The sequence below is a fragment of the Canis lupus genome, chromosome 5 (assembly GCF_011100685.1).
Source record: "Canis lupus familiaris isolate Mischka breed German Shepherd chromosome 5, alternate assembly UU_Cfam_GSD_1.0, whole genome shotgun sequence".
Lineage (NCBI taxonomy): Eukaryota > Metazoa > Chordata > Mammalia > Carnivora > Canidae > Canis > Canis lupus.
The window spans coordinates 49898958-49912067 of NC_049226.1; the positions used below are offsets into that span (position 1 = coordinate 49898958).

Sequence of the window (13110 nt, forward strand, 5' to 3'; positions counted from 1 at the left end):
TTTGTCAAAAATTGATCATATATGTGAGGATTCATTTCTAGGATCCCTATTCTATTCCATTGGCCTTCATGCCAGTACCACACTGTTTTGATTACTATAGCTTTGTAGTTTTGAAAGCAAGAAGTGCAAGCTCCTTAACTTTGTTCTTAGGCTATAGGGGGAGAAGTTTGCAACAATGTCTGTCTGCTTCTGTGTCTGAACCTCTATGATCAGAAGCAGCAATCAGTGATCAGTATGCAGAATCCTGATTTTTGAAAGACATGATCCTTACTGCCCACCCTGGCTCCCATAAGCTGCATGTAATATGCTCCTGGAACATGCATACAGATGTCTACCACAGGGCTGGAGGACTGCTGCTGAGCTAAGAGCTGATTTTGGTTGAAATTAAATACAGTTTACTGGCTCAAGCCCTTCCTTAGAAGTTATAGGCCTTCAATAGATTCCAGAATTCCAAAATAGTTACATCAGACAGAATGTTCTAGTGCAATTGTTGTCCAGGTGGGAAGACTGATTCCTAGGGCTTCTTACTCTGTCATCTTCCTAGAATACTCCTCCTATAGCATACTTTTAAAATTCATTGTCTCATTAATGGTCATGTTGATTATTTACAAATTTATAGCTATCAGGAATAAGACTATTAAGAGAATTCTTGTACATAACTTCTTAAGATGACTTATTTTCTTTTATCTTGGTTAAATAGGAGTATAATTACTGCTTAGGTCATGTGTATTTAACTTTGTGATTATATACACTCACCAATAGTGTATGAGACTTCTACTTCAAGTTTGGTATGTTTTCATTTTTTTTTTCATTCAAAAGTATTTTGTTTCATGATTTTTTTGACCCATGAATTATTTATAAATTGTTTAAATTCCAAATATTTTTAAGACATACTTTAAGTTTCTACTTAAATTCCACTTAGTTAATATACAGTGTAACATTAGTTTCAGGCATGCAATATAGTGATTCAACACTTTCATATGACACCCAGTGTATATCACATGTGCAGTCCTCAATCTCATCACCTATTTGATGCATTTTCCTCACCCCCTCTACCCCACCTCCATTCTGGTGACCATCATTTTGTTTGCTATAGTTAAGAGTCTGTTTCTTGGTTTTCTTTTTTTTCCTCCCTTTGCTCATTTATTTTTTTAAATCCACAGATGAGTGAAATCATATGACTATTTCTAGTTTAGTCCTTGGGATAGAGAACATTCCCTTTATTTTAATCCCTTAAGACTTGGGACTAGTTTTATGGTCAGTCATATGGTATACTACAGAATATACATTCTTTATTTTTTTTAAGATTTTATTTATTCACGAGAGACACAGAGAGAAAGAGAGGCAGAGACACAGGGAGAGGGAGAAGCAGGCTCCATGCAGGGGGCTCAACATGGGACTCGATCCCCGGTCTCCAGGATCACACCTCAGGCTGCAGGCGGCTCTAAGCCGCTGCGCCACCGGTCCGCCCTATACATTCTTTAAGTATACATTTAACATTCACCAAGAAATTAATATAGTGTTTTAAACATGTCCACGAGGACAAGTTGGTTGGTAATATTGTTTAGATCCTATGCTGTCTTAGTTGATGTTCCCCCAAATTTCTTCTCCCAATTTCCTACTATAAATTGTTTAGAAAGGGTTTTTTAAATCACCAATTATAATCGCAGATTTTCTGTTATCTCTTTAGTTTCTCTTTCATGTATTTTGAAACTATTAGATGAATACACACTTAGAATTATATCTTTTTAATAGATTTATTTCTCATTATGAAGGTCTCTTTTTTCTCTGAGTACATTCTGTCTCTTGCAGTTGACACTAATATAGCCACACCAGCCATTTTACACATAATATTTGTAATGTACATTGTTCCCTATCCTTTAATTTTCAACCAATCTATGATGTACAGGAGGCAAATGATTGACTCTTTTTTTCTATCCAACTTGACAATCTTGTTTTAATACTTAGTATATTTACATTTAGTATAATTATTTGTATGGCTGAGTTTGAGTCTAGTGCTTTGGAATTTTGATTTTCAGTGGGCCTATTATATGTCCATCTGCTTGTCGTTGACTCAAATATTTCAATTAATCTTTTTTCTTGTGTTTAGGTGTACTTTTTTAAGTAAAGCTCTAGAGATTATGAAATTTTAACTTATGTCATTTATATCCAGTATTGCTTAGCCATTTGTAAGTTGTTTCATCATGTGTTTTACTTATACATGAACTATAAACCATACTATTTATTAGTATTATTACCTTAAATTCTTTTATAGAAATTTAAAATCTATTTCTTGCCCTTCTTCCTGAAGTTTGGGACATCTACTTGGTATTATTTCTTCTCAGCCTAATAACCATCTTTCAGCTTTTCTTTTAGTGTGGGTCTGTGGAAGACAAATTCTTTCAAATTTTATCTTAAAATGACTTCAGTGTTGCCTTTATTCTAGAATATTTTTTACTTAAATATTTAGTTACCTTTCCTTTTATTTCTAGATCTCGTGTCAAATATTGGAATAAAGTACATTAAAATCAGTCACTGATATCTCAAAGAAGGAAGAAAGTCATTTGATTGTTCAATGTAAGATTCATGGAGATGACAGGGTTTAAACTGAACATTAAGAAAACTAGAAAATTAGGGGCAATAGACATACTGGGGAAGGATCTTTCTTTTAACCCTCAGGTTGGGGGCCTCTACTCCTTATGTACTTCTTTCCAAGGAAAAGGGAGAAATATATAGGACCATGAAGATAATACAGCAGATGAGAGAATGACATTCATTGAATCACACTGGAGTCACCGTGTTGAAAAGGTAACATAAATCCTGTTTCACTCTTCCAAACTCTCTGGAACTCTGTGTTTTTAGTAAGATTGTGTTTCTAAGAGTATGGAGATTCCTCAAGAAGTTTAAAAGTAGAACTACCGTACAACCCAGCAATTGCACTACTAGGCATTTATCCAAATGATACAAACATAGTGAGTCAAAGGGGCACCTGCACCCCAGTGTTTACAGCTGCAACATCCACACTAACCAAAGTATGGAAAGAGCCCAGATGTCCATTGACAGATGAATTGATAAAGAAGAGGTGGTGTGTGCATGTGTGTCTGTGTATGTATAAAATGGAAAATTACTCAGCCATCAAGAGAATGAAGTCTTACCCTTTGCAATAACATGGATGGAACTAGAGTATAGTATGCTAAGCAAAGTAAGTCAGAGAAAGACAAATACCCCATGATTTCACTCATATATGTAATTTATTTTTTAAGTTTGTTTTTATTTAAGTTCTATTTGCCAACATATAGTATAACACCCAGTGCTCATCCCATCAAGTGCCCTCCTCAGTGCCCATCACCAAGTTACTCCAACTGCCGCCCACCACCCCTTCTGCAACCCTTTGTTCGTCTCCCAGAGTTAGGAGTCTCATGGTGTGTCTCCCTCTCTAATTTTTCCCCACTCAGTTCCTCCCCTTCCCTTATAATCCCTTTCACTATCTCTTATATTCTCCGAATGAGCAAAACCATATGACGATTGTCCTTCTCTGATTGACTTACTTCACTCAGCATAATACCACCCTCCAGTTCCATCCACATCAAAGCAAATGGTGGGTATTCATCTTTTCTGGTGGCTGAGTAATATTCCATTGCATATATAGACCACATCTTCTTTATCTGTTCACTTGTCAAAGACATCATGGCTCCTTCCACAGTTTGAGTATTGTGGACATTGCTGCTATGGACATTGGGGTTCAGGTATCCTGGCTTTTCACTGTATCTGTATCTTTGGGGTATATACCCATTAGCGCAATTGCTGAGTCATAGGGTAGCTCTATTTATAACTCTTTGAGGAACCTCCACACAGTTTTTGAGAGTGGCTGCACCAGTTCACATTTTCACCAACAGTACAAGACAGGTCCCCCTTCTCCACATCCTCTCCAACATTTGTTGTTTCCTGTCTTGTTAATTTTTGCCATTTTCACTGGTGTGAGGTGGTATTTCATTGTGGTTTTGATTTATATTTCCCTGATGGCAAGTGATGCAGAGCATTTTCTCATGTGCTTATTGACCATGTGTATGTCTTCCTCTGTGAAATTTCTGTTCATGTCTTCTGCCCATATCATGATTGGATTTTTTGTTTCTTGGGTGTTGAGTTTAATAAGTTCTTTATATATTTTGGAGACTAGCCCTTTAGCTGATAATGTCATTTGCAAATATCTTCTTCTATTCTGTTGGTTGACTTTTAGTTTTCTTGACTGTTTGTTGTGCTGTGCAGTAGCTTTGTATCGTGATTAAGTCCCAGCAGTTCATTTTTGCTTCTGTTTCCCTTGCCTTCATAGATGTATCTTGCAAGAAGTTACTGTGGCTAAGTTCAAAATAGTTGTTGCCTGTGTTCTCCTCTAGGATTTTGTTTTTTTGTTTTTTTTTAATAAATTTATTTTTTATTGGTGTTCAATTTGTCAACATACAGAATAACACCCAGTGCTCATCCCGTCAAGTGCCCACCTCAGTGCCCGTCACCCAGTCACCCCCACCTGCCGCCCACCTCCCTTTCCACCACCCCTAGTTTGTTTCCCAGAGTTAGGAGTCTTTCATATTCTGTCTCCCTTTCTGATATTTCCCACTTCTTTTTCTCCTTTCCCCTTTATTCCCTTTCACTATTTTTTATATTCCCCAAATGAATGAGACCATATAATTTTTGTCCTTCTCCGATTGACTTGTTTCACTCAGCATAATACCCTCCAGTTCCATCCATGTCGAAGCAAATGGTGGGTATTTGTTGTTTCTAATGGCTGAGTAATATTCCATTGTATACATAAACCACATCTTCTTTATCCATTCATCTTTCGATGGACACTGAGGCTCCTTCCACAGTTTGGCTATTGTGGACATTGCTGCTATAACCTCTAGGATTTTGATGGATTCTTGTCTCACACTTAGGTCTTTCAACCATTTTTTAGTTTATCTTTGTATATGGTGTGAGAGAATGGTCTAGTTTCATTCTTCTGCATGTAGTTGTCCAATTTTTCCAGCACTATTTATTGAAGAGACTGTCCTTTTTAAGTGAATCTTTTTTCCTGCTTTGTTGCATATTAGTTGACCTTAGAGTTGAAGGCACATTTCTGGATTCTCTATTCTGTTCCATTGATCTATATGTCTGTTTTTGTGTACCACACTGTCTTGATGATCATAGCTCTGTAATACAGCTTGAAATCCGGCATGGTGATACCCCTGCATCTGGTTTCCTTTTTCAATATTCCCCTGGCTATTCGGGGTCTTTTCAGATTCCACACAAATCTTAAGATTATTTGTTCCAACTCTGTGAAGAAAGTCCATGGTAATTTGTTAGGGATTGCATTGAACATGTAAATTCCCCTGGGTAGCATAGACATTTTCACAATATTATTTCTTCAAAACTATTACCATAGAATATTTTTCCATCTCTTTGTGTCTTCCTCAATTTCTTTCAAAAGTGTTCTGTAGTTTTTAGGGTATAGATCCTTTACCTCTTTGGTTAGATTATTCCTAGGTGTTTTAGGATTTGGGGTACAATTGTAAATGGGATTGATTCCTTAATTTCTCTTTCTTCAGTCTCATTGTTAGTGTATAGAAATGCCACTAATTTCTGGGCACTGATTTTGTATCCTGCCACACTGCCGAACTTTTATGAGTTCTAGCAATCTTGCCGTGGTCTTTTGGGTTCTCTATACAGTATCATGTCACCTGCAAAGATGGAGAGTTTGACTTCTTCTTTGCCAATTTGAATGCCTTTTAGTTCTTTTTGTTGCCTGATTGCTGAGGCTAGCACCTCTAGTCCTATGTTGAATAACAGTGATGAGAGTGGACATCCCTGTCATGTTACTGATCTTGGGGGAAAGGCTCTCAAATTTTCCCCATTGACAATATTTGCTGTGGGCTTTTCATAAATAGCTTTTAAGATATTGAGGAATGTTCCCTCTATCCCTACACTTTGACAAAATACAGCACCAATTCCTGATTAAAACTCTTCAAATGGTTTCTCTGCATCTATTGAGAGGATCATATGGCTCTTGTTTTTTTCTCCTGTTGATGTGATCTATCATGTTGATTGAACCACCCTTGCAACCCAGGGATAAATCCCACTTGGTCATGGTAAATAATCCTCTTAATGTATTGGTGGATCCTATTGGCTAGTATCTTGGTGAGAATTTTTGCATACATGTTCATCAGGGATATTGATATTGGTCTATAGTTCTCCTTTTTGGTGGGGTCTTTGTCTGGTTTTGGAATTAAGACAATGCTGGCCTCATAAAATGAGTTTGGAAGTATTCCTTCCCTTTCTATCCTTCAGAACAGCTTTAGTAGAATAGGTATTATTTCTTCTTTAATATTTTGATAGAATTCCCCTGGGAAGCTATCTGGCCCTGGACTTTTATGTCTTGGGAGCTTTTGATAACTGCTTCAATTTCCTCCCTGTTTATTGGCCTGTTCAGGTTTTCTGTTTCTTCCTGTTCCAGTTTTGGTAACTTGTGGTTTCCCAGAAATGCATCCATTTCTTCTAGATTGCCTAATTTGTAGGCATATAGCTGATCACAATATGTTTTAAAATCCTTTGTATTTCCTTGGTATTGGTTGTGATCTCTCCTCTTTCATTTGTGATTTTAGTAATTTGAGTCTTTTATTTTTATTAATGCTTGCTAGGGGTTTATCTAATTAATTCTTTCAAAGAACCACCTCCTGGTTTTGTCGATCTGTTCTACAGTTCTTCTGGTCTTTATTTCATTGAGTTCTGCTTGAATCTTTATAATCTCTCTTCTTCTGCTTGATGTAGGTTTTACTTGCTCTTCTTTCTCCAATTCCTTTAGGTGCAAGGTTACCTTGTGTATTGGAGTTTTTTCCAGTTTTTTAGGGAGGCTTGTATTGCGAAGTATTTCCCTCTCAGGTCTACTTTTGCTGTATCCCAAAGATTTTGAACAGTTGAACAGTTGTATCTTCATTTTCATTAGTTTCCATGAATCTTTTTAATTCTTTTCTAATTTCCAGGTTGACCTATTCATCTTTTAGTAAGATGCTTTAACCTCCATGTGTTTGAGTTTCTTCCAAATTTCTTCTTGTGATTCAAATAATTGTGGTTTGAAAATATGCAGAAGACAATCTCAATCTTTTGGTATTGGTTGAGACCTGATTTGTGACCCAGTATGTGGTCTATTCTGAAGAAATTACCATGTATAGTTAAGAAGAATGTGTATTCAGTTGCATTCAGATGGAAAGTTCTGTATATATTTATGAAAGCTATTTGGTCCATTGTATCATTTAAGGCCCTTGTTTATTTGGTGATGTTCTGCTTAAAATATCATTTACTGAAAGTGCTGTGTTGAAGCCTCCTACTATTATTACTATCACTATACTATTACTAGTATAATAGTATACTAGTATCAGATACTATTATTGTATCATTATCTAAGTATGCCTTTACTTTGGTTATTAATTGATTGATATACTTGGCAGCTCCCACATTAGGGGCATAAATATTCATGATTGTTAGGCCTTGTTGGATAGACCTTTAAGTATGATGTAGTGTCCCTCTTTATCCCTTACTATATAGTCTTTGGTATGAACTTTAATTTATCTGATATGAGGATTGCTACCTCAGATTTCTTTTGAGGACCATTTGAATAGTAAATGATTCTGCACCCATTCATTTTCAGGCTGGAGGTATCCTTAGGACTAAAATGAGTCTCTTGTAGACAGCATATAGTTGGGTCTTGCTTTTTTATCCAGTTTGATACCCTGAGTCTTTTGATGGGATCATTTACCCCATTCATGTTTAGAGTAACTATTGAAATATATGAATTAAGTGTCATTGTAATACCTATTCTGTCCTTGCTTTTGTGAATTATTTCTTTGGGCATTCTCTTTCTTTTACAGGGTCCCCCTTATTATTTCTTGCAGAGCCAGTTTGGTGGTCACATATTCTTTCAGTTTCTGCCTATCTTGGAAGCTCTTTATCTCTCCTTCTATTCTGAATCAGAGCCTTGCTGGATAGAGTATTCTTGGCTGCATGTTCTTCTCATTTAGTACCTGAATGTATCCTGCCAGTCCTTTGTGACCTGCCAGGTCTCTGTCGAGACATCTGCTATTAATCTGATATGTCTCCCCATATAAGTTAATAATCTCTTTTCTCAAGCTGCTTTAAGGATTTTCTCTTTATCTTTGAAATTTGCAAGTTTTGGGCAGCTTGGGTGGCTCAGCAGTTTAGCACTGCCTTCAGCCCAGGGCATGATTCTGGAGTCCCAGGATTGAGTCCCACATCAGGCTTCCTGCATAGAGCCTGCTTCTCCCTCTGCCTGTGTCTTTTCCTCTCTCTCTGTCTCTCATGGATAAAATTTTAAAAAGAAGAAGAAATTTGCAAGTTTCACTATTGAAGGTTGAGGCGTTGAACAGTTTTTTATTCATTTTTTTTGAGGGGGTCCTCTCTATATCCTGGATCTGAATGCCTGTTTCCTTTCCCAGATTTAGGAAGTTCTCAGCTATGATTTGTTCAAATATACTTTGTGGTCCTCTCTCAGCCTCTTCTGGAATCCCAATTAGACGAATAATCTTCCTTCTCAAGTTATCTTTTATTGCCTAAGCCTTTCCGTATGGGCTCTTAATTGTTTTTCTCATTTTCCTCAGCTTCCTTCCTTGCCACCAACTTGTCTTCTATGTCACTCACTCTCTCTTCCACCTATTAACCCTAGCAGTTAGAGCATCAGTTTGGATTGCGTCTCATTTAATCCATTTTTAATTTCAGCCTGATTAGATCTAAATTGTGCAGTCATGAAGTCTCTAGAGTCCTTTACACTTTTTTTTTTTACAGAGCCACCAGTAGCTTTATAATTGTAATTCTGAATCGAATTTCTGATAACATATTTAAGTCCAAATTCTGTAACTCTGTGGCAGAGAGTACTGTTTCCAGTTCTTTCTTTTGTGGTGAATTCTTCTGTCTAGTAATTTTTTCCAGTGCTGAATAGCTGTATGAGTGGGCTGAGTCAAAAATATCAACCATGACCTAAGTAAAATACATCTTAGATGATTCCAAAGAGCTCAGAGATCAGAAAGTAGAAGAAAAAGAACAGAAGAAAATAAAGCAAAAGGACCACTAAAGTGGAAAACAAATTTTAAAACAAAGTAGTAAAACTAAATAACCAAAAACAAAGAAGAAGAAGAAAGAAAAGAGAGAAAAAAAAAGGGAGGGATGGTGGTGGTGAGGAAGTGGTAGTGGAGAGAGAATATAGTCTACCTGAGGGGTCCTAGAGGGTGATACTCTTGGTTCAGAGTATATTTTGTGGTGTATGTTAGAAGATATCAATCCCAAATTTATATAAACCATCAATATTTATATAATGCCCCAATAATGACCACAAAAATATAAACAAGATAAGAGGGGGGAAGAGTGAGAAGGAAGGAGAATATAATCTCACAGAATGAACCAACATGGTGTTCCACTTGGTTCTGAGTGTATCCTGGTCCTGTGTTAGAAGGCATTAACTTCCACCATTGTAAAACAAAATAAAGCAGAAAAGACAAAAAACAAATACCCATATCTATCAAAATTAAATTGAATATGTTGAAGGGAATCCAGAAGTGAAAAATACATCTAAGACATGTAATTGTAGAAATATCAAAGTCAAAAGGAAAAAAAAAAACTTAAAAATGAAGAGTTGGTAAAATATAGTTAAGGTGGGAAATGAGAAAAAGTATTGGAAATTTTTAGTCTGATATAAAAATGAGTCATAATAGAAAAAGAAAAATTAAAGACCCTCTAGTTCTATACACTATTTTCCCTCAGTCCTGGAGCTTTCCAATTTTGCTTGTTCAGTAAACTTGCGTTTCCCTTGTTCTTCCAGCAGTTCTTCTGGGGGATGGTTCTGCTGCACTGGTTCTCAGCAGAGATGCCCCGCCCCTTGCCAGGTCTGGGCTTAGTGTGAGCTGTTTATCTGGGAGGCCTTTGTCCCCTAGAGCCCCCACCTTTCCCAGGCACAAGGCGAAACAAAGAGGAAAAACAAAAATGGCAACAGCCAGATTTCCAGCTCTGGAGTTGAGCTTGCTGTGAGTAACTAACTGCAGTCTCCCAGTCCACACTGGCCTAGATGCTCTTGGGGGCAGGTGCAAGTTCACGGATCTGCACAGCTTGCCTAGTGCCTAGCAGCAGGAGAGTTCTCACTTTCCTGTGTGTCCCCTCCCCCCCCCCCCCCGGCTTACCCCTGTGGCAGGGGGAATGAAGGATTGCTGGCTTTGTCCACTTGGGCACCCTGGGATCAGGGGCCCTGTGCCGCTTGACCTGCACTCCTGGGGACCACTTCTCCTGAAGGGAATGGAGTACAGCCACCTCTGTCCCTTGCCAGCCTCTAGGGTAAAGGCACCTCCAGAGTCAGCCTGCCTAACCAACTGGCTTCTCCCAAATGCCCCGGAGGGCTGCGGCGCTCCAGCCCTTTACCAATATTGGACCATGGTTTGCAGTGAGCTTTCGCCCAGGTGCCCCTCCTCTTATAGTGACTCCAGGAAACGAGATTTCACTGCTCCTTCTGTGATTCTGCCCGATTTCCCTGCTAAACAGTTTTCCACCAGGGAAAACTCTGGCGTAGATTTTTAAAGTTCCCGCTTTTCCGGGGCTGGGCTTTTTTGCTCCAGAGGCTTTCGTTGCTCTGCTTTAGCCTTGCTAATCATGGTTCCCCTCCTCAACATTATTCCTTTTTTTTTTTTCCTTCCTACCTTGTTAGAAGCAAAAACTTTTCTCTCTGTAGCATTCCAGCTGTTCTCTCTTTAAATCTCAGGTCGAATTCGTAGGTGTTCAGGATGTTTTGAAAGTTATCTAGATAAGTTTGTGGGGCCAGATGAGTTGAGGACCCCTACTCTTCTGCCATCTTGCCCCTCTCTCCTCCTCATATATAGAATTTAAGAAACAAAACTGATGAACATAGGAGATGGGAAGGAAAAATAAGATAAAAATTGAAAGAAGGGCAAACCATAAGAGATACTGAACTCTAGGAAATAAAGTGAGGGTTGCTGGTGGGGGGGTGGGAGGTAACTGGGTGATGGGCCTTAAGGAGGTCACATAAAGTAATGAGCATTTGGTGTTATTGCAACTTATTATAATTACTAAATTCTACCCATAAGACTAATAATACATTCTATGTTAACTACATTGAATTTAAATAAAATATTTTTTAAAAAAATTTTAAATATTGGGTTTCTAGCTCAGGTCACAATACTCTAGTTTATTGGAGGTACAGATGTGAAGGCAAGAGTTATTTAATCTTTGCAGTATTAATTCTCCCCAAGGTTTCAATTCAGTATCTGGATTAGAGTAGAATGGTAAGGATTGCTTTTTCTGGCCTCAGGTAACTCCTTAATACTTCAATCCATTTCTGCCAGGAACACATGGAAAGAAAGAGTTATCAGTTTCTCTATTTATAAGGGTGATAATTTATTTCCCATTTACCTCTTAACATCTGTTCCCTCTTGTTGGAACTCGGTTTACAGCAGAGAAATTGAGAGGTGTAATTGTATCTCCAAAACTTCGACACCTATGAAAAAGTAGAAGGGAAGAAAGAGACGCTCACATTTTATAGATAGCAGTGCTGAAATATGAGAGACAGGAAAACAGGTAGAGGGATTTTATGCCCCACGTATATCTGATCTCTAATTTTGGATTTCATATATATTGAAAGGTAATGTGGCTTTGTTATGTAAAAGCATAAAAGCATAGAAATTCCTTGGCCACTATTCTTTGAAGAACATCGTTGCAGCTACCTTTCTTCTCCTTTTTTCCTTTTTCATAGAAATGCATAACTCTATAATAATTCTACATATTAGACTTCCAGACTTTGAGATCAACCATGTACTGGCTGTATAAACTTCAGTTTATTTCTCTTTTAGAGTTTATTAATCCACATATAACATATATAAAGTGTATCTAATTATATATATAAAATACTTGGCCTAGTTGCTGGAATATGGTGTTAAATAAGTGGTAGCTTAAATAAAAATAAACTCGACACCTTCTTTATTCTGTTGGACTTCTGTAGTATAGGAGGAAATCAAAGGGTTAATATGGAATATTATATTTAGGGGTTAAGAAGTTCTTAAATATACCTAATCTAAGCCTATCATTTGAGAATTATAAGGAGGCTCAGACTTCCACAAGATTCAGAGCAAGCTACTGGCAGAGTGAGAGGACTAGGTTACACTAAATAACAGTGAGAGGAGACAATATAAATTATGTTTTATATCATCAGGACCAACCCAAATGTCTGGTGCATGGTTGATGTTGAATAAATGATTATAAGAGTGGAATACAAATAAAACACAAAAATTAGGCACACTATTGTCATCCCTTAAATAAATGGAGCTCCTTTTTCTTTTAAGAAGCTTTATCTTTGGCCTTATACCTTTAACTCTGGTTGTACTATCCTGGATTATGAAGGGGAGAAAGAGTAACTGGGACTTCCTTCACTTGAGAAGGTCATTTATGGTTCTAGGAACCATAACTTTGTTCTCATGATGGCTATGCAGGAGCAATGAACTGCAGAAATAGCCATTTTGAAGAGTCAGGTGGTAGTCATGGACAACAGATAATGTTGAGGAAAAAGGGGCTGTAAGAAATTACTGTCAGGAATGGCTAAAAATCAAGACCTATTTATATCTTCCCTCCAAGAGACTTATTTTAGACCTAAAGACACCTGCAGACTGACCATGAGGGGATGGAGGAAAAAACTATCATGCAAATGGATGTCAAAAGAAAGCCAAAGTTGGGATCCCTGGGTGGCGCAGCGGTTTAGCGCCTGCCTTTGGCCCAGGGCGCGATCCTGGAGACCTGGGATCGAATCCCACGTCAGGCTCCCGGTGCATGGAGCCTGCTTCTCCCTCTGCCTGTGTCTCTGCCTCTCTCTCTCTCTCTCTCTCTCTCTCTCTGTGACTATCATAAATAAATAAAAATTAAAAAAAAAGAAAGCCAAAGTTGCAATACTTACATTAGATAAAATAAACTTTAAAACAAAAGACTCTTACAAGAGACAAAGAGGCCACTATATAATAATAAAGGGGACAATTCAATAAGAAGATATAACGATTGTAAATATTTATGCATACAAAATAG

At 37.6% G+C, this 13110-nt stretch overlaps 1 long non-coding RNA gene across 2 annotated transcripts; it reads left to right on the forward strand.

Annotated features, from left to right (window-relative positions):
- The first annotated feature begins 546 nt into the window (after positions 1-546).
- On the forward strand, positions 547-12804 carry LOC111096113. 2 transcript variants are annotated; one of them, XR_005358896.1, is made up of 5 exons: positions 547-788; positions 2493-2577; positions 2717-2808; positions 11496-11619; positions 12670-12804. It is a non-coding gene; the product is annotated as an uncharacterized LOC111096113 (long non-coding RNA). The 2 variants fall into 2 exon arrangements; XR_005358895.1 differs by having other exon boundaries at positions 2493-2808.
- Positions 12805-13110: the final 306 nt, after the last annotated feature.